Genomic DNA, 22,897 nt, shown 5'->3' with positions numbered 1-22,897 from the left:
TACATCTTCATCCAGCACTTGTAATGAAAAAAGGTAGTCCCTGCTTCTGCTGTCCTTGTCTGCCTTTTGCCATCTCTGCCCCGACTGGTCCCTGGTGCGGGCACAAGTGTTCGTGCAGCTGCCCCATGAGCTCTGTCAGAGAATGAACCCGTATTGATCTGCCAAAACAAAAGCAAGAAACAAAAAAGGAAGCAATTCAGGGTTGGCCCATGTAGATAAGAGGGCTAAGGCATGTGAAAACACGAATCCAAAACCGACGTCGTGAATATTGCAAGGAATGGAAATGAGAGGATCAGCTGGAGGTATGTCTCTGTATTACAGAACAGCTTTTAATTTGGCCTTCCATTACCTATTAACAATAAACTAGCTGATAATCTTTACTGCTGTAAATGTTCATGAAAAAATAATGCAACAAAACCACTCAGAGGGTCATAACAACAGTCCTTGAACAGCATAGTTGGCTAAAATACCTGGAATTGGATCTGCATGTTACACAGTTAGTTGCATCTGCCCTCTGATGAGGGAGCTGAAAAAAGCGACTCTGTAATTAAGCAAAGCGTTGTGTGTTTTAAAATTAATTAATGAAAAATCCACCCAGCCAGCAAACGACTGCTTCGTGCGATGACAAAGAGAAAAGGAAAAATCTATTGTGCCAAGACATCTATGAATACCTTCAAATACATTAAGACATATCACAGTTGGTTTGAAAAAAAAAAAGAAAATAGAGTAAGCAGTTTGTCAATGATAAACTGAGAAAAAAAGAGCATTTTGCAAACAGAAACAGAATCACCAAGTTTTGTGAAAACCTCCATGATGATGAAGGAAAAAATCCACACTAATAATTTCTGTTTAAATATTCAAGCAGAAAAGTTGCAAGTGGAGCTGCCTTGGAAATGGCATTTCTTGCTGACATACCTTTTACAAATTTTTTCAGACCTTCAAACATCATGGCTTTATTTATGTGTGTGCTGAGAACAAATTCGCTGCCTTCCCAGGCCTGTTCAAAAATGGTGTTTAATCATTCTATCAAAAATCAGGCTGAGCAGAACAATTTGGATCCGCTGAAGATAAAACAAGCTGCAGTTGCTCCTCAGTGTGTGCGGAGCTCCTGCGTCACGCTGGTTTAACCATACCTTCTTTAGATTTTTACTGTCCAAAGGATGAGTGTTTTGGGGATAGGTTGGTTCTACCAGCATAAATGAGGATGTTTTCTAATTAGGCTTCCCTCGAAGTGGAGAAGACCAGCAGTCTTTCTGGGCATGTTTTAGTTGAGAAAAAACAAGGAAAAAAACTGGCCATACTTGTCCAGAAGTGCTGGGTTTCTGCAGAAGGAGAAGAAAGCCCAGGCAGGGTGACAATCCTTGTTGATTTTACAGGAAATGTTTTTTTTTAAGAAATTACAGACACATTTTTAGCAGCTGATTTGCAACAACTTGTTCAAAAAAAATACCCTAAAATCCCAAACACAGGCACTCTTTATTTCTGTAGGGTTGGCTACAGGCCCTTAAGAACAAAGAGTGTAGTAAAACAAAGGACATAACTAAGCTGTGCTGTGGTTTTGTAGCATCGGGTCACATTTCAAACACCACCATCTGATGTGCTGCCGGTGCGTGGCCACCGTTGGCCCATTTACGTTCACAGGAGAACAGTGGTGGCTCGTTTGCTTGCTCATACCACTATGGGCGGAAGCAAGAGTAGGGCTGAACAAACCTCTTGCAAAGCATCCAGGAGAAACCAGTGACCCCTATGGAAAGCAGCTGGCCGCTCATTTTCTCTCCTCATTTGACCTCAAATTGTTTGGTCAGCAAATAATATAGAGGTTGATAGGGCAAAGAGGAGAGCGATGGCTTTCTGCAGAAAGCACTGCACAGGCATCCTCAGACAACAGCAGCACTCAGAAAGACTGTGAGTCTTTTTCAAGGGACTCAAAACATCTCATTGCAATGTGGTCTTCCCGGTCCCCTCGCCAGAGCCCCTGCGTGGGTGCAGGCGGTCTGCACAGCACGGGTTTTGCATGTCGGGGCACACTTCCTCCTGGGATCACAGCCGCAGCTGCACTCTATTCTCTCCAGCTCTATAACAGCTCCTCGGTGACTTTGGGCAAGCCACTCTGTGCCTCAGTTTCCCCAACTGTAAGATGGAAAAGAGGGTACTTCTCTTTGCTGAGGCCTTCTTGCTTCAGGAGTACATGAGGCAGTATTTGTGAATACAGTATTTATCAGCACGACAACACCGCTAAAGCATTATCATTACAATTAACATTGCTATTGTTTTACTACTGGAATGGAATCTATGCTAACAAAAATTATGCTGCTGTATTTAGAAACTAAATCTGCTTGCATGTAGGACTGAAAAAACAATTCGTAATTCTGAGGCCAACGCGTCAACTAATCTATATTGCTGTTTTCTCAGCCACCATATGATAGAATCATGTTGGCAAAAAAATAAATATATTTAAAAACATCAGTTGTTTATGGCAACTTTAACATCTTCTATACTGGTTTCCTGAAGGCAAGGGATTATGTAATAAAAAGAAAGGCAGTATTACAGCACTGTGGTTTGAAATTAGCGTGATAAATTTAATTTTAAAACAATACTGGCCCTGCCACGTACTTACAGATAAAATAGAACGTAACAGAGCAGATGATTTATAGGTAGCACCACTGAGAACATAACACAGGAGGAAACTGCCAAAGTAATATTCCTATTCATATATGTCACATTACATTTATATGGCCCTTCTGTTGCGTTTCCTCAAACTGGAAGGCTGTGGTGTGTGGACTGTAAGCCTCAGTCAGCAAACGTGCTCCAGCTCCGGTTCCGCTCCTCCTGCCTAGAGCTCTCACTCATGACAAATCAGGAAGCCTTCCATGAGCTCCTGGCTGCCGTGTTGTCAAGCCAGTTACCCAGAAATACCAGTGAGCGTCTCTGCATTATTCAGATCCCTAAAGTTCTCCTCTCCCAGGAGGTTAAAATATCATCTATGCTATTTGCGAGGACTCTGACGCTTGTTTTGTTACACATGCCAGGATTCATGCCCTTTCTTTTTCATGCCTTCTGTGCCATCCTCCCTCTTGATGATAAACTCGTAATGGCTCAATGAGTCAAAGCCTACCAGGTGTTTCCATCAGTAAGATCTGTTAGTGATGCTGTGCATTTCTACGAGCCGTGAAGAAAGCTCATCAGTTCACGGGGGAGAGGGGAGACACGGCTGCCTTTCTTATCGCCGGGGACTGCAGGGCGGAGAGGAAGGAGCACCACAAGCTCCACTGGCAAATGACTTTATTTCCATAAGCTGCAGTGTATACAGCTTTTCATGCTTGGGCATACGAACGGGACACTGCGATACAGCTAGGATCCCCATCCTGAGAATAACCCCTCCTCAGCCTCTCATCTGTGTCTCTCGGCTGTGTTTAATCATCTCGATGTTTTGCTCTGCTGCTTCTTCTGTGATACCACGATGCCACTTACTGCCTGCATCCAGTATTAACAGACTTTCTGCTCAGGATTCATTTAGTAGAAATGTTGCTACCCCAGCAGAAGCGTACAAGCTTCTGGCTTGGCTCCTGAGTGCCTTTCTTCATGCTGCACACCCACTGGGTCTTTTTGACTGGTCTCTTTCAAAAGGGAAACATAACTGAGCAGCTAAACCTTAACTGCATCAGCAAAGTCACCTCCAGACACTTCCAACAGCCACCAGCACAAGGTCTACTCTAGCCCTCTGACAGCTATAAAACCTTACAACATGCAGAAAAGCAGCTCTCTTTCTGTCTGTGCCACAGCCCTTCATCCATCCGTAGTGTTGAAATTACACAACACGACCAAACGCTTTCATCCCAGCTTCACCACTTACATCTGTTCTTCCCAAGGATGCTGCATTTGCATGGACACACAGTGAACCAGCTCAAGGAACTCATCCAAAGTAACACCAGCCATTTTTTGCTTGCCTGGCACCAAGACAAGAGGGCTGCCTTTCTTCTGCCTTGTACTTCATACAATTATGTCATTACTGTAGTTTTTAGGCTTCAAAATCCTGACTTTTTCTCAGTGATTTTCTGAGGTTTTATGATTTAACTAACTCATCCACGCAGGCTACTTAGCGCTTAGTGATCTCTTTCTAGATAGTTTACAACAAAGATGGATTAAAGATCAACTTAGCTATTAGCTCAGCTGTTTTAGTCTGTCAGCTTGACTTTCTCCCAGCAACAGGCCAGTTTAGCAGCTTATCTTCTCAAATCTGCTCTTGCCCATGTGACCTGTATTTGAACATGGCACACATCCCATGACACGGCAGTTTTAGTCCTTTGCATGCTATGTGTTACTAGCCCTTGTAGACCAAACTTCCTCTGGTTTTAGTAATTGCTACAAGAGTGCACCAGCAGTCGTGCATCGTATTGCAAATATTATCTTGGGATTTAACAACAGGGAGGTGAACAGTAAGAACAACCTTGTACTAAAATTAAGCTTAAATAAAATTTAAACAAAGGCCTACTAAGTTACAACTAGAAATGGATGTGGCATACCATACTTACTACATTCAGAGTACCAGAGTTTCTCATAGTTGAGAAGCAGACTAAATTCAGACTTTTTTGATAGTTAGATCTATAATTTGATAATTTTATAAAATACAATGTTTACTGGTAACAGCAGGAAGAAGACCATAATGCAAACAAAATTTTTACTGTTGCTGTCAGGTTGGAACATCCTTCTTTTATATCTGTTCAAAGCAGGGCTCAAGGCTGTGTTTGGTCTTCAGGATGAGTAATATTTTCCTAGGTAATGTGCTCTTGGGAGGTCTAGTGATTAGCATTCTGATAACCTTGGATGGAGAGCATTAGTGAAGAGCAAAATGACATTATAAAGAAAAAAAATGCTTACTAAAGAGCAGACAAGGATCTCTGCCTGGACGAGCACAGATTGATAGCTTGGTTTGTTAGGTATGTATTTCAAGACGTTTCTTGCAGAAGCTCAGGTTTATTACTGAACACGGCTTCAAATGTGCCCAAGTCCAGCGACAATCAATTTTCAGTTTTCTTACTCTGGAACGGGTTACATCAGCACTTGCAAACCTGCCTGCCAGACTGTATGAACACTCACAAATTAAAGGTGTCGTTTTCAAACCATGCCTTTGAATAGGCCCGGAACAAGCTCGTTTGCTTTCCCTGACGTGCCATGCGAGGGCAGCAGAGATTGTGAATCGGGGAGCTGCGGGGCCGGGGCTCTGCGGGGAAGGATGGCCCCGGGCAGGAGGGTGGCCCTGGCCACCCTGGCTCTGCCTGGCCCCCCTCCTGGCTGCTGGGGACAAGCTGTTGCAGGGACTCCTGCCATCTGTGCTGGACATCTCACGGGATGCGGAGCCCATGAGGAACCGCAGCCGGCGTCCAGAGACTTAGACAGATAAAGGAGTCTGTACTGAGGACACATTTTAAACTTTTTAACGTTTTTGATTTAGTTCTGGTGGGAACAGCAAGAATCATAGAATGGTTTGGGTTGGAAGGGACCTTAAAGATCCTCTAGTTCCAACCCCCTGCCACAGGCAGGGACACCTTCCACTAGACGAGGTTGCTCAAAGCCTCATCCAACCTGGCCTTGAACACTGCCAGGGAGGGGGCAGCCACAACTTCTCTGGGCAACCTGGGCCAGTGTCTCTCTACCCTCACAGTAAAGAATTTCTTTATAATATCTAATCTCAATCTCCCCTCTTTCAGTTTAAAACCGTTCCCCCTCGTCCTGTCACTACTTGCCCTTGTAAAAAGTCCCTCTCCAGCTTTCCTGTAGCCCCTTCAGGTACTGGAAGGCTGCTAGAAGGTCTCCCCAGAGCCTTCTCTTCTCCAGGCTGAAGAGCCCCAACTCTCTCAGCCTGTTCTTCATAGGAGAGGTGCTCCAGCCCCCTGATCATCTTTGTGGCCCTCCTCGAAGCAAGAAGAAAGTACAAAATGCGGATCTGCCTCAGTCTGGCAAATGTCACGTTCCCAAGTTGAAACATTAGCACAGAAGCAGTTGAAAAGGAAAATAATGAAATTCTAAAGCCTGTTGTAGAACAGATGCACGTTCACATCCCTCTCATCCTGGTTTCACAAACAACTAGTTTACTTTAGCGGCAAGTTTCTCCAAAGCAGAGACTGGGCCTGCAAAATTTCAGCCTCCCCAAAATTTAGTAAACGAATATTTATAAACACGCGAAAACAGAATACAATAATGGGAAGTATTTGGGTGGTCTTTACGGTGGGCAGCACTACTCACCTCAGGGTAACGCAGAGAGGTGAAACGATACAGAGCAGCCAAAACCTATGTGTGACTTTCATGCCTGAAGTAGAAAAAGCTCAACATGGAGATTTCGGCAGCACCTAACGCTGGTTCTCAGAATCTCAGTTAAGTCTGACTTGGTGACACTCGGCGATTATTTTATGAAGAAGGAAACGGTGTCATTCATCACCCCAGGAGACGAAACGGCAGCTCTTTCCTTGCGTGTTTGTGCAGTTGCCATGAGGTGGAGCCATGCATCAAATCCCAACCACGAGTAAACGGCTACCAAGAGCTTTTAGCTCTTTTTTTTTTTTTTTCCACTTCAGCCAGGTTGAGCCTAAGCCTCCATCCAAGGTCAGCTGATTGCTGACAAGCACCGATAAATCAAGCAGAAAGCGCTGGTGATAATGCTGCCCGTTATTGATCGGGTGCTGTAGGTGATATTCAGCAGAGGGTTAGCTGTTCCCACCAGTCACTAGGTAACGGGGTTGCCTCGGGATGCAGTCAGCCGCGAGAACGGAGCTGATGAGATAATGTGTTGGGTTTCTGTTTCAGTGGCTGTGTTGTGCTGTCCTGATTACCCTTGGAAAGGCCATTTCACTCTGAGGGCCATACAAGTTCGAGTGGACAAACCCCAACACGGAGAGGCAGCTACAGGTACTTTTCTCTAAGCTGCCTCTCGACCCTGTAACCTTTTTTTCCCTGTAAACTGAAATCTTCAGCTTTTCCTACAGGACTACAGCATGCTTCCTGCTGCCTCTGTGCCCAAGGGACACTGTGTGTGCTGGCTGCCAGGGTGGATTGCATTGCTTCACCCAGAAGATGACTGAAGGTGCCTTGGGAAGCCAAGCCTGTTTGCAGAAACTGGTGGGACAAAGTGTCTGAACAAAAGTCCTGTACGTCTGACGGCAGCACAGGCAAGGATGGGTTGATGTTTGAAACTGCTCCAAGGCAAGCACTGTGATTTAGTTTCATTTGGACCACTCCACCAATAGAAACAGCTATTCTATTCCTGGTATAATTTTCATGAAGGAAAATCAAAAACCTGCAAGATTTTAATTTTGCAGTTACACTATTTTCCACTTAAAACCAAACACATTGGAAAAATTCCCAAGAAGGTCTGAACAATCCTGACAGGCGTAAACCCTGCGATTGTATGTCTTTCAAGGCCTGGGGTCTGTTTAACCTATAAATCCCCTCTGTTACGCACAAGAACGGCTCCTGAACATCCTGATAAGAGAGGTGCATTTTGTCTGGAAATCATACAAAAACTTTTTCTAATATTTGGTGTAATAAAGGAAATATTGTCATCAGTTACCTCACTGATATGTAACTTTCTGTTAGCAAATCTTTCACAGTAAGGTTATAATAACATCACTCCTTGGCATCTCTGCCAGATACTCAACTCTTTATTTTCTGTGCTGTCATATAAGCTGAGTAATTTATATGCCTGTTCAATACAAAAGGTGGTTATTATATGTTTGAAGAAAGAGGTTTGACAATACCTGCCTTGTAAGAAATACCAACTGAGTCGTAGAGAGGAAAGGCAACGGAAAATGCTCTAAATCAAAAGGTGACAAGGCAGTTTTCAGATGGAAGATTAGAACATTGTTCAGGGTTCCACAAATATGTTGAATTATAGACAAAAAGCCACTTTCTAACATTTGTCCCCTGTTGCTGCAGTCCTTTTAGGGACATAAATCCCACTGCAGTCAAATCACGTCTATAAACTAAATTCCAAAATTAATCCATAAGTAGAGTCAGTCATGGAAATGCTTATTATTAGTTTGATTTGTACAAGATGTATAGATATGATTTCAAATAAAAGCAACATTATGGAAAAAATTACGTCAATTGCAGTTTTGTCTGAATAAGGACTGCACAGTATGAATGCTCTCCCAAAATAACACATCTGCAGTGATCTAAGTGAAGCTTAGCTAACATTCGCTGCACTGTATTTTTACACAGGTAATTTTGTGAGACTGCTTAACCACAGCTCTAAAATGACATCGATCCCCGAGCTCTGACAAATGCATAGCAAGGTTGCTCTACCCGGCGAGAACAAGCCATGATGGACGCTGGCCTGGTGCCAGCGCTGCTCTTCAATCCATATAAAGATGCAAGTAGATGTATTTTAGCTGATGGAGTAAAAGCACTTTGCAAAACGTGCCATCACAGGTCTGCCTCCTGCCACACAGGCCAGCAGCTGGGCACACACCTTGGAGAGCTTAAATATGGCAGGGGCAGAAGGTGACAAAAGCCCGTTTGGGTGTGGGACCGGGTGGCAACGCAGCTGTGAGGGAGCTGCAGAAAGCCCCCTGCCCCGGTCTGCTTTCCTGCAGATGGCCAGGCTGGTTAACCCCAGCCCCGCAGGCAGGATTCGGAGCACAACATTAGGTGGGTTGAGTGCCAAGAACTGATCGTGCAAACTGCCTTAATCCCCCTGAGCAAGGCAAAGGAGAATGTCTGAGCACCGTGGGAAAGAGCAGTTCGTGGACAAACATCCGACGTTGTCAACCCAAAGCTGAACTCATCTTAAGAGGCTCCTAGGACAAGCCCACCCTGCTTGTGCTGGTCCTTGCTGTCCTGCTCTCCAAGGCAGTGCTGCTCTACCAGCCGCCAGCTCCTGGGCCATCTCTGTGGGCACTATCCTGTTGTCCCTGGGCCCTGGACACCACCGTGCACCCGAATGGCCCTCGGCAGCCGCAGGGAGCAGGGCTTATCCTCCTCCCGGACAGCACCTGGCTTTCCTGACATCGCAGAGGAACAGCAGACCAAGGCATGGGAGGAGAAATTCATCCTCCCTTCAGCTTGCCCTTCCAGCAGAGAGATCATTTCCTACACTGAGACTGGAAGTCCAGACCCCGATTCAGAGAGCCAGGCGAGCTTATCCTTAGCTCTCAGTTAAAGCAGGAAGATCATTGCCACTGCAGATGGAAGTGGACATTCCCTGTCTCAGAGCAGACCACTTGGAAAAGGAAAAGCACCCTCACATTGCATGGGGGAGAAGAACGTGGGTCGCTGCCCTTTGAAGAGGCGGCTCGGGTAGGAGCCCAGTGGCCATGGATGCAATCCCTTCTCTCGAGGAGCTGCTGAAATGAGAACACGCAGACATGGATTTCCAAGGCGAGCAATACCTGCTATCTTGAGCGACCTACTTTTTTGCACACTATGTGGACAGGGCTTGGCAGTAGTTAATTCAGTGCCGAAAAATAAAACTGTTGGGCGGCAGCAATTACCACATGTCTGGTGAATCCCACGGAAAACCTTACTGCCCCGTGACAGTGGTTACAGGATGACACCCCATTTCAGATGTGCATTGAGTCCACATCTAGCAGGAACACAGCCATTTTCTAAATGGAGAATCCCCATTCAAATTTGCTGATCAGATCCAACACGAGTTTTTCTTGTTACTATGCATGGTGGTGTACCAAATGTAGAGTTTTTAATATTATCTCATAAATCACAAAAAAATGAAAAGCATTTTCATGCTGAGGATCCAAGCAGTTGTGTGCCTCTGGATGAGCAAGGCTGAGCGAGTGAGGCTCTCAGCAGGACGAGCACACTGGCAAATTCAGCTTTTCCAGCGGCCGTGTTGCATGTCACAAATCACCCTGGCTATAAAACTCCGCCCTACATCACGTATCGCTCTGCGCCTGGCCCTGTGCTAGCAGGTCTCTCACGACTCTTCCCTGCCATTACTTCATCTCATCTGGGCCAGGGAATGCTCAGCTAAATCTATACTGAACCATCGCTAGTTGAGTTTTCACTGAGATTTTAATTGTTTGCCATCCATACAGGGAGGAGAAATAAATTAACAAGTTAATCACTCTTTTGGACTTTGAATTCGTTTCTAATGCCTGTGCTAAATGACTAACAACTGATTCAGAAACTGGGATTTAGTTTGGTATTTGCTGATACTTTGACTCTATACAGATTTTTATTTTCATTTTTGAACAAAATCTGATTTCTTGATACATTAGCCCATTAAATTAAACAGCTCTCCTCAAAATGACCCCCAGTTACCAGCAAGAAACATAACCCTGATGGTTGCAGCTTGAAAGCCTGGTATGTTTTCTCTCCATTTTTTTCCCAGAATGAGATCCTGGCACCCTAATTCACAGGCACCGGAGCCGATCTCTGCAGAGAGTCGCAATCAAGTCAGCTCTTTCTTTGCAGCACAAAGGAAATCACATTTCTTTGAAACGCCGAGGAAATCTGAATGTGTGTTCCTGTTTAGCATGATTAAGGTGTCACATAGCACTCCCACGCACCCCGACACAGAGAACTTCTTGCCGGCTGCTGATGTCAAAGCAAATCAGCTGAAAACACGGAGGGGTTCTGAGAAACACAACTAGGACATGCCAGGCAGGCTGCCAACGGGCCACCCGGCGTCGTACAGACCGGGCATCCTCAAGGGCCACCTCCGCACAGGGGACGGGGATACACAGTGATGTCTGCCATCCCCTCGGGAGGTTTTTAACACAGGCATGGGGCACACATCTTTTGCCAAGTAGGACTTTCTGCATGTGAGCTGCTTGGTGGTGGTTATAAAACCCTGATAGGTAACAGCACATGTACCCATAGCATTTGGGAACATCTCCAAGGGGTGCACTTACTTCCTTGCTTTTGGATTTGCCCAAAACCTTCTTTGCTTGTGCTCTGTCTTGGTCCCAGTCACCTGGGATGTTTTTCTCTATCCCAGCTCTGTCTCTCATCACCATGATGGTCCCAGCTGCCATCCTTTTGCTTTTCTTCAGCTCTTTCTTCTGTATATTTTTGCCTGTGTCCTGTGGTTTGTCCACTATTAACATTAATAATTTAGGGGATTGTCTGCTTCTGCTGAAATCAGTTCCTGTGCTACTGCTGCTAAGTGCTGGGCCTGGGCCCAAGAACCGCTGTGGTGGAGCTCGAATGAAGCAAATTAAACAAAAGCAGAGGAAAACAGGCGCTTCATCCATCACCACCCCACGAATTTAGGTGGGGATGCCCAAAGCCTAAGAAACACAAGCACCAAATTCCAGTTGAAATCCCTTCCTTTTCAAAGCTCTCCCATGTACGTGTTATGGCCCTGGTGCTGGAAGAAATCAGCCCCAGTGCGGAGGCTCCACAAGGTCCTTGTTACGCCCCAAGGCAAAACTACTTAGATACAGGCAAACGGGACTGGCTCAGTGCAAAATACACCCCTCTGTGCCTCTGCAGGTGTTCGCCCGATAAAAATTGTGAAGGACCAAAGTGCTTGTGCAAAGCTATTGATCCAAGTGGCTCTTTCTAAGCTCCCTGTCACGCCTCCATCCCACTGCTAGTGATCATCTCCAAGAGCTACACCTCATGCAGAAGACCTTATTTTTAAGCTATTCGCTGTCTTGTTGGCGGCCCATTTCTTTGCAAGTGGCAGAGGAAGTAAAGCACCCTGTGTCTCAAGGCTTAAGCCAGTGGGGACCAAGTTCACCTTCTTATACCTTTCTCTGGCATCACACGACTACACTGACGAGGACCACACATGGGGAAACTGTCAACAGTGAAGGGCATGGACTCTGTCTTGGAGAGACTTTTTATGTTCTTAAGCCATGAGCTTTAATAGCTCTGTCAGGGAGACAGAATAAATAGCAAGACAACGTAGACAATGATTTAGGGACCAAGTATGCAGACAGTTCGACTAAGGCTGAGAGGACAAATTCATGTGATGTGACATCACAGAAGCTCAACTCTCATCCATGTCATTGAGCCATACAGCTGGGCTTCTCAGTCCTTCCTTGAACAGCATTTTAGCAAAAGAAGGACTTTTTTTTTTTTTTTTTTTTTAAGCTGCCACCCCCAAACATACTCAGGCTGCAGGTCTCCCCTGACGGCAGCAGCCGTTGGCTGGCCAGGGCAGGACTTGGGCAAGGTCTGGAGCTCAGGTCCCACAAGGAGCTGCCAGCACCCCGCAAAGGGACCCAGCCCCACCACGCCACATAGCCTGGCTCGTCCTGCACCCCAGGGCTGGGAGGATTACCGGGAGCACAACGAGGATGCCAGGGTGCAAATCCCAGGTTGCGCACCCGGGGAGTGGGCACGCCGAGGAGGGTGTGGACACCCAATGCCTCCACCTGCCTCCTCCTCAAGGCCTTGGCTGAAGTGCCCCCCCCCGGGGACTCAGCGCTTCGCTCACCGAGCCGTCAGCTGGATTCACGTCGTGTCCTTACTCTGGCGTTTGCTATTCACTTGCAGCACCCGGCAGGCAGAGATGTGAGGACACGCTTCCCTCCCCACCGGCGTTTGGAGTGCTTGGAGGCTGGGCAGGAATGCGGTGCCAGCCGTGTCGGGTGGTGGACAGAAGCCAGAGCAGCGTACCGTAGTCGTGTAATGAAATAACCAGAACAGATTAGGCAATCTCTGTGCTTCATGTTGACAGGCCTGAAGGAAAGAACAGAACATGTAATCAAATGAGGGGGGGTTCTTTGTTTCTTTTGAAAGAAAGACTATTACAGCTATATAAGACGTGGCGTAGCGTGCATTACTTACGCTGCCCTGGATATTTCTCTCTTGCAGGTTTGAGGGTAAGACTGAGATCTTTACTGAAGTCCCAGGGAGGAAAGAACTGGAGGAGCTGACATTCACTGGGGATTAAGCACACAATTCATGTAATGCTTCTTCAGTAACTTTCGCCCCTCCGTTTGGCTAACCTGCATCAGGACACCCACGGCTCGCTCACGTCAGCAACCTGCAACGCCAGCTTCTCCAGGAACAGACTGACAGCTACATGGTCTTTTTAGCAACAGATCAGGCTAAATAAAAAGCACAAATTCACAATCTGCTATCAGCTTCCTTCTTTTGATGATTTCTGCAGAGATATTCCTGCTGAGTCACTGGGTTTGCAGTGTCATGTGCTGGTGGGAGCTGCGAGAGCCAGCCCGGGGCAGGGGCTGCCCACTGCTGCTGCCAGCGATCACCGGCTGCGGAGGCTGAACGGGAGATGCAGGGAGCACCCGGGTCCTTTCCTTGGGCTTTCTTGGCCAAAGCCCCAAGCCAGGATTAGAGCAAAATTCTACCAAAGAAATCATCCGACCTGTACATGAGGCTTTTTAGCTGAATTGCTTCACTGGCTTAACAGGCAGCTAGACATCATCTAGTGATCCTGCTGCGTATTTCCCCGACCCAGGGATGTAATTTGGTGACTCACCATCATCCAGGTACCAGTAATGACAGCTGGAGTTTTTCCCCAAACAACTGATTTCAGATACGGAATTCATTTAGATCCTGTTAAAAAATCTGCTTCTGATTTTTGCCTCTGTGGTGCTAAACCCACCAACATCAAGTAACGCCTTCTGCAGCAGTGACCTGGCTTACCCTGCTTTTGGGAATCACCCAAACAAGGCTCTTCCTTTGCTTTTTTCAATCACCCTTCTGAAGTGATCTGCGGAGACAGCCTGAGAAGTGACAACCCCAGATTGCTAATAAATGTCTACAAAGCTTGCTGAAATTAGCCCAGCACCTTTGGTTTGGTAAAGACCTCCTGCAACATGCAAGGCAGCAGGTGCCCTGACACCTTTTCAGCGGGAAGGCAACTCGTCACCGCCGCGACGTGTCTGGAGTTGCCTTATTTACTCTCCCGGGGTGGCATGAATCAGAGTTGAAAAGTGCGGTGTGCTGAAGCCAGCCCGTATTCCCACGATGTGTGAGCGTGAGTCACTCAGCGGGGAGATTCTGCCAGGGTCTCTCCTGGGCGACCCGGCTCTGCTAAACGCGCCGGAAAACCCACGGATAAAAACAGCCCCAGTGATGCACGGGAGCCGAGCAGCCTCCCTGCCTTTTTGGGGAAGCTTCTGAAACGCCGACTTTCCTCTTGATCAATAATCTGGCTGGCAGGGCAGGGCTCTGAAGCAGTCCAGAAAACCCAGCTTGCTGCTTGCACAGGCACTGCTGTTTCTCTCCGGGCAGATGACAGGCTGGGTAACTCCAGGCGCAGGCAGGGGAAAGACTTCTCCTCCACGTATGTTGAAAGCCAGGCTCTCCTGTAAGAGCTCTGGCATACAGAGAAGATAATGCAGGATGCGAAAGGGCTTTCTGTGGCATGTGCAAAAAGAATAATTAAAAAAAATTAAGCCCCATCCCGAGGTCCCACAGCTGATGTCTGTTTTTCCTCATCATCTCCTTTCTCCCTTCGCTCCCCAATAAATGTTATCGCAGGAACTAGGGAGCAAACCGGGCTGCGTTCTGCCTGGACATTCAGAACGGGGTGTTTTGGCCTTCGAACCCATCACTCATCTGATCCTACGCTTACCAGAGCTGCTCGTCCCGTCCCTGCAACCACCACAGCGAGGGCACTGCTCTCCTCAGCGATGGTTTCCATGCTATTGTCCCAACTCAGAAAAGCCACTGACAGGAATATTTCCAGATAAATATCTCATTAATTTCAACCACAGGCAGCCGTGAGTCACTTCCCCTTGACTGCACTCCTCTCTAGTGACCACAGACTGGGTAGTGGAGACCTGGTACTGTGTAAAATTTGTAACTATTTTGAAAGGAGATCAATAATTCAGTAATTAGTCTTGAAAATTCAGGCCTAAAAATATCTTTCATTTTCTCCAGAGATTTCCTATTAGTTAATTACCTTTGCTCCTACCACAGCTGTATAATAAAACTGAGAAATTTTACTGCAAAACTGTTGGATTTTTTTAAAGCATCTTTAGAGTTCAAGCAGCGGGTTGGGTTTTCCTTGAACTGTAGTTCTGCCTCTTCATAAATTGTGTCTTTTTTCCCCTCCTAAAAAAGAAACGGCATGAGGCAATGCTCACCCTGGGGCACCCGTTCTGCAGTGGCTGCAGCGTGCCCTTGGTGGGGTCCCCCCGCCGGCAGCCTCCTGCATGCCGTGTGGGATTTGGAGGCTCTGCCTTGCTGCTGCCGAGCTTTTCCTTTTCTCCTTTCCTTTCTCCTTTCCTTTCCTTTCCAGCAACCGGCTCAACTCAGCAGCACGACTCGGAGCCTGATTAATCGCAGACCCCAAAGCCTGAAAGCCAGCAGTGTCTCGCATGCCAGCAGATGTTTCTCTTTTAGATGGATTGGTTCTTCTTTCTTTTTTCTTTTTCTGAAATAACAACAGCTTGACGAGGATCCAAACCCCCAACTTCTCAAGGAAAAGCGGGAGCAGCACCTCAGTGCGCAGACGGGCAAGCAGAGGGTCTCAGCTGGGCTCACACAGGGCTGGCCGCTGCAGCATTTGAAGTGATGCGATGGCATCATTTGCCACGATAAATCACTGGAGCCTTTAAGCCTGTACTCAATATCCACTTAACCAAAAACAAACAAAAATCCCCAGACTGCTTAGTAATCACCCAGGCCTGCCTTAAAATAAACTAAAAAAGAACCTTTTCCATCAACTTTTGTGGGATTTGGATTATACTTTTTCACTGAAGCTGAATTCATGGCAGGACAGGTCCCTCGGCCAGCAGCCACCAAACGACCTTCTGCGATGCTGGAGGGGCCTTTGGGATCCTTTTGGGCTGTCAAAGCTGCTGTGGGAGCACTGTTCAGGATGCTCACACTTGGCCAGGCTGCAGCATGGCTTCAGCTGAGCATAGCACTGAAATTGGGGCCTTATTCAGACCCAAACCTCTTGCCAAATATTTTTACTCACTTCAATCACTGCTCGTTAGCCCATGGGTTCACTCTGGTGACTAATGACTGTTCTTGTCTGAAATCAGTGGATTTTAAAGGAATAACCACACTTTAGGAGGAGTTTCTCATTTGTCCTGATGAAGAGGGGGGGAAATGTGGTGGTGGGGGAGGATAAACACTGTTGCTTGATCTCATGAATTCCCCTAATTCTTCTTGGGGGGTTGCACGGCCTCCCAGCAAAGCAACAGCCACAGGCAGGTTTGCTCTGTGCTGCATTTCAAGCCACGGGGGAACGTGAAACGTCCCACCTGCCTGCTCCTCTATGGCGGCCCCTCCAGCCTCTCGCTGTCCCGGGGAAAGGGCCATACCACCCCGCGCCAGGCTGAGCTCCCTGTGGCCCCTGAGCCTAGTGTCAGTCCAAACCGGGCCCAAAAACCAAAGTAACTTCACTCATGAGCAGGTGGAGGCCAACAGCTTTGGGCCTCCATGAAGACGTTGGAGTCCATCAATGGACAGGAGGCAACCCATGGTGCTGGCAATGGCTGGTCGTAGACCCACCATGTCCCAATGTCTCTGCTGATGGCAGTTCTCCCTTGTCACTCCTGGGACATACCGGAGCTGCTGGGACAGCAGCGGGGACAAAAAAATGGAAGATTTCACCAACTAGCTTCCATGAGGGAGCGGGGTGCAGCCCCGAGCCCCTCTGCAGCAGGGCAGGATGAGGAGGAGGAGGACGGGGGGAAGGCCCCAGGGCCGCAGTGGCTGTGTGCTGGAGCTCGGGCGGGTTTCCTTGGCAGCCGCAGGCTCAGGGCGCTCACCATACCTAAGTGAAGGTTTTGTCGCCATGGCAACATTGATGTCATCGGCTCTGCAGCGAGAGCGGCGTTAACCTCAACGGCAACTTTTTGTCTTTTCTTTTTTTCCCCCCGGTTTGGGGTTTTTATTTATGTACGTGTTCTTTTCTCTCAGGAGCTGACCCCGCCGCCGGGACCTGCGGCAGCACCCATGGATGTCCCCCAGACCCAGACCCCTCCTCACGCCATTTGGGGGTGGCGGGGAGCCCCGTCACTGGTAGCGCTGGGACGGGGCTGTATTTTGCAAACCGAGCCGTCAGGACCGCGCTCTGCCCCGCACACACTGACCTGTTTCCCCTGTCCTCGTAAACCAACGGTATTTCCAAGGAAGATGGTTTGGAAGCTCCCAAAACGTGAAGGAGGTGACCTGGGGAGAGGCTTCGCGCCCGAGGAGATGCTTCACACCAGTGGACCTGCTCTGGACAGTGCCTGTGGCTCTCACCATGCAGGAACGCAACAAGCTCCCTGTCACACCGCGTTACGGTGGAGCCGTCGACGCTCACTCTCCCGTCACAAGGAGTTAGATGGACCCACCAAGGTGGGAATCCCACATCTCCGTGAGGGACGTAACGCCTGACGTGAGCATCCGATGGCCGCTCACAGCTCCAGCTGCATGGTGGAGGCTGAGCTCTGCAGTGTCCCCCCAGCACTACAACAAAAATCCCTCTTCAAATGACACCCGGCACGTTTTTTGAAGAAAAGGTTCACGAGGGAGTGGGACCTGGCTTCTTCACCAGGCTCGAGCGAGGAGACTCAGACCTCTGTCAGCCCCACTTCCAGGGATGGATATAATCCCACAGACAAATCCTCGATTCCCCTGGAGCCTCCTGTAATTTCCACATCTCAGGTCTCCTGCTGATAACAGCGGACCATTGCAGCAGTCTGGGTCAGGCTGTTCCAGCCAAAAATACTCTACACATTACCCAGGTCACTACAGCATTAAAACAAGCATCTCGCCTAATTGACAGGGCAGGAGCAGCATTACCGCTGAGCCTGGCTTTCCTGGCTGCCCCTCTCGTACACAGCCCTTCTCCCTGCGTCATGGCGAATCTTTGTTTCAGCTGTAGCTGGGATTGTTATAAAGGTCTGGTTGTTTTTTTTTTTTACACTGGACAAATCCTGCTTCTGGCCTAGCTCATCACGCAGAGCGGGATCTGCTCTTTGCTGTGCCAGGGAGGAGATCTTGATGGGCCTCATCCGCCCGGCTCCGGGCACCCAGGCGTGGGGATGCTCTGCCACTGCTCATCCCACCCATCAGGGCTGGGGAGAGCACCAAGTGGAAGGGAGAGGGCTGGTAAACAGGATCAGAGAATGACATAAAATCCTAGTCAATCCTAGGCATAACATCCTAGTCTCACAATACTTTTTCACTTTTATAAACAACAATCGACCAAAACTTGCGTCTTTCTAACATTATGATGTTTAAACTGAAATTCAAAGCATTCCTGATGAATGTGTTTCTGCAGCCTCCAAGGTTCACCACTCTGCCTCTCAGTGCAGCAGTAAATAATAAAACCTAGCTCCAAGATCTCAAAGCACCTGGCAAATGAGTCAGTAACATTTGCTATCCTTAATGTCATCATAATTGGTAAAATATGGAAAGAGAAGTATCCCTAAGCCAAGGTTTCTGTATTTTAAATATAAGGAGGCATACCAAAGACAGTAGCAACACTTCAATAAAAGTGAGACAGTCGGCAGGTCTCTGACCCCATATTCAAAGCAAACTTGTCTTTTCATGTAATTTCACGCAAAGGCACTGATTTTCTGGTAAAGGCATATGTAAAAACGGGAGATTCTGGGTGGGAGAGACTACTCCGATTTGGAAGTCAGTTAGCTACTGTGAACAATTCAGCTTCAAATGTGTGCTGCTTCAAAATTAAAGGATTAATGTTTGATGTAATATCCCAGCTGCAACAAATATTAACAAGACACTAGTTACTATATCAGCTGCCAGATCTGTAAAGCAAAATGGTTAATTTAGGTGTCGAGACCAATTCAAGGCTAGTAATGAACTGAACGTGTGCTGTGAGCCATATTCTGATATACAGACCTTTGTTTTGATCTTTGCAGAGCTTGGTAGGACACATATTTACATTGGCAGTGCTTTCACGACCAGTGAATCTCTAAGGTCCATGTATCTATATATTTAAAATCTGATAGGGCCTATTTTAAAATTACAAATATATTACAGTATTTGTTCTAGCTGGTTGGTGAAAAGCATGCAAGTCAGATCACCTAAAAAAAAAATAATAAAAAAAAGCAGGTGCCAGGCTAGCAGGAAAAATACCTGAATGTTTAATATTACTGGCAAAAAGGATATTCCAAGATCTGTTATTAATAAAAATGGCTTATCTCAAATATTTACTTAAGATGTTCCCCAGTCAACAGAAAAGAAAATGGAAAAAACCGGCATGGTAACATCCACTTAAAACAAATATTTTGATATATGTACTCTATTTTGTTGGAAAAAAAATCATTAAAAATTCAAGACACAGCAATATAGCTGAGTGATGTGTTCTAACAGGCACAGCTGGTTGGTTTTACAGAGGCTGGGAGAGGTCAGCATTGCCTGTAGCGTGAGAATGACGGTAGCACTATGGTCTTACTGCTTATAGATGTGTAGAAAGTTTCAAGGAGCTCTTTGCCAGATTAGAAATCCTTGTACAGATGAGACAGGAGGTTACTCCTGCTCCCAGCCATCAGGGGAGTGGAAATCCCAATGATGGGAACAGCCTCAGCTCCTACTGCTGTCCAGAAGTCTTAGGTGGACTTGGCATCCACACTTTGCTTTTGAGCCCATCATTGCTATTTCATACCTTTACTGCATTTAGGGATTGCTTGTCCAGAGTCCAGGCCCTACACCCATCTACCAACAAGGTCTTTCTACTCACTCCAAAGACCTTCCTGCCATATTTCCAAGAGAACTTTACCTGAACAGAGGCTTAATACTCTCTGGGAAGCGTAAGGAAAGAATATCAGAGACACTTTTTGTACTCAGTGCTGAGGCTCAGAGATTGAGCCTCTCCCTTGCTTGGCAGTGGTGGCCCTGGCATGGGGACAAGGCTTGCCCGCTCTGGGGACACGCAGATGGCTCTCAGGAGACCCACAGATCTCAACCGGGCACTGAGCAACCTGCAGAGCTGCCCTGAGAACAGCCCAGATGCCCCACACCCACCCTGGTGCCACCATCTACCACATCTCCCCACGAGGTCCCACAACCAACGTGAGGCAGGTAGCCTCAGGTGCTCACGGACAGGTCTGGTAGGTCACCCAGGCTCCACCTCGTGTGAAAGGACCATATGAACACAACATACTGAGCTCTTACCTGGTAAAAATACGACCAGACAACGCTTCAGGTCAGCAGCTGTTTCAGCACTGCCCTCCAAGCAAATCCATGCTGAATTGTCAGGATTTCAGGCATGTATTTTACTCTCTGATCAACGAAGGAGCTGTACCCACCCAGCTGGGAAACTGGAGGCAACGGGTACTTTGTGAGATTCATCTCTGCGTTTGGTCTTCTGAAACTCAAAAGGCAGCTGTGAGCAGTGGAAGCAGCAATAGGAAGGTAGGACAACCGCAGGGTTTTAACGAGGACATGAGAAAACTGCTCCTGAAACAAGGCAGTGCTGTGGCTCTGTGGACTCGCATCAAAGCTATCGCACTAGTTCGGGTTCAAAGCCAAAAGCTGTAGGTTAGACAAACCTCTGGCATTCCCAGTCCCTGGGCCGACGGGCTGCAGTAACCTCCCAAACTGGGCAGCTTTTTAATGGCTCGTATTGTCAGCGAGCAGCAGCTGCGAGGCAGGCAGAAAGGCATCATTATCCAGGTGAAACCACCACAAGCCCCACTGCCATGGTAGAAAAAACTCATAAAAACTCAAAAAGCTCAAGCTGAGCTACAACAACTCTTATTACGCCACATCCAATCCTCCCCTTTTGTAACCGATACGAGAATCCCTGGCCCGATGCAATCCTTGGAAAGGTCCAACAACGCCGGCCTGTAGCTGCCACGAGCTGGAGGCCAAGGGCACCCACCCTGGCACAGAGATGGCTCCCACAAGGTGGCACAGACCACAGGTATCGTTTTATTTAAACACATGGATCATCTTGGAGCTCGCTCCCCTCCAGTGCAGCCTGCTGCCACGGCAGGGACAAACACCTGCTGGTTCGGGAGAGGGAAGGAAGCACAAAGGAGCGGGTTGTTGGAGGGCAGGACCAGGCCGGGGGATCTCACACACGCCCTTTCCCTGGCTCACTCCAGCTCGCCCACGTGGCATTACAGCGAAACCAGCGCTCGTGGGTGCGCGAGCTCCTTCCACTGCTGCTGAGCCAGCAGAAACCCAGCAGCTCTTGCTGCTTCCCCAGGAGGCAGAGTCTGGGGGGCAGCAGGGGAAGGGGTCACTGCCCACAGGGGGGAAGGGAAGCTGTGCCCAACGTGCGCCTGCGTTTCACCAAGGCCTAAAGCTCTCCTTCCTTGGGCAACTTCTCACTCCCTCAACGCAACGTCACAGGAACAGTTCTGGCTGTTCCGGGTCCAGAAAGGCGTGAAGTCCCTGCCGCTGCCAGGCGAGGACAGCCCGTACGCAGCAGGGACGGCTCAGGGGAAGACTCAGAAGGCCAGACACGCTCAGCTACAGCTGGCTTGTTTCAGTGGGGAAAAAAAGTGAAGGCACAGTGTATTCTCTTTGTCAAGGGCCATCCTGTGAGCACTTCTTACCTTGGCTGGAAACACAGTACAGACACTTGTGTTTCTTGGTCTCCTAAAGCCTGTTCTGTGGACTAGGACAGAAACACAGATAACAACGAGAGCACAGGAGCCAGGTAACGCAGGTGATGAAGGTGGCACTCAGAAAACTGCAGGAATTGGTTTCAAGTGGGGTCCATTCGTTTAAAAGCTGAAGTAGTTCAGTATTTGCCCAGACAATCAAAGCGGATTTGTGAAGCTCCAGCTAGACTTTGTGCCGGTGTCCAGCCCACGCACCAGCGTGCTTTATCAAGGCAGCAAGCAGAACGCAAAGGCAGCAGATCCCTCCCTTTGGATGCTGCCCTGAAATGCACCCTAATATACAGAAACCCCTCTCAAGCCTGGAAATGCCCCAGTGTTTCCAGTACTGCCTACTTCAGGCAACCAGTGCAAAAACAAAACCCACCAATGCAACTCTTTCGCTGGCCAGCGCAAGGACTCCTTGAGCCTGTGAAGGATTAGGAACGGCGCAGAGATAAACGGTCTCGGGGAGGGATGCAAGAACGGGGTGCGCAGAGCCTCAGCTGTCCTCCTCCTCTTCCCTTCTAGGTGACAGTGCCTTGAAACAGAGCGAGCTGCCGGAGCGCGGCTCCTTGAGACATCGTCCTCGGCACAGCATCGTCCGCCGGCTCTGGCATCTCCGCACCTCCCACAGCATCCCCACGTCATCGGGCTGGCGAAAGCTTCCTTCAAAGAAAACACAAAGCACGCAGCTAAAAGATACTCACTTACAGTTTATTTTTGCCTGAAATTATTTCACATCTCTTTGTACACAGCTACAGAACAGTAGTAGTAAACCATTGGTAAAAGCAACAGTGCTAAGGAAAATGTTGGCATAATTTTTCTTCTTTTTTTTTTTCTTCTTTCTTCCCATACTGTATCCTCAATACAGTCTGGGATCTGAAGGGGGAAAAAACCTGGCACACTACATGAGTTAAGACTCAATTTCTGTTTCATTTCTTTTTTTAAAAAAAAAAACAAAAAAACAACATCATGATTTGGGTAGGGGTTGTCTACATAGCAACAAAGTTTAAAAAAAAACAAAAACAAAAACAAAAGCTTGGCTTCCATTGAATAAGATTAAATATATATATATTTATATATAAAAAATTACATTGGCTGTATGTGAAACCTTGAGGTGCTGAAGAATAAAATAAAGGTGTTAAACAGAGGAAAACCTTCTTTTTTTTTTAGTTTGTTTGTTTTTTTAAATAAGCAGCTCTGTACAATGAAGGCTCATTATGAAAAAAAAAGTCAACAGCATAGTTATAAAAGAAACCACAATTTTTAAAAAATCATCTTCTGAGCAACTGTGGAATTTGAAAAATGTAGCAGTCACATTTACAGACAGGTCAGAGCTCTCGGGTCAGCAACAATGCTATTTTTTCAGTCTCCCCAGAGGAACATGCAGAACAATGTGGGCACAGAACAGGTAGGGGAGGGAGAGGAGGGGA

The sequence above is a fragment of the Nyctibius grandis genome, chromosome 12 (genome assembly GCF_013368605.1).
Source record: "Nyctibius grandis isolate bNycGra1 chromosome 12, bNycGra1.pri, whole genome shotgun sequence".
NCBI classification, from domain to species: Eukaryota; Metazoa; Chordata; class Aves; order Nyctibiiformes; family Nyctibiidae; genus Nyctibius; species Nyctibius grandis.
This window is presented reverse-complemented; position numbering follows the sequence as displayed.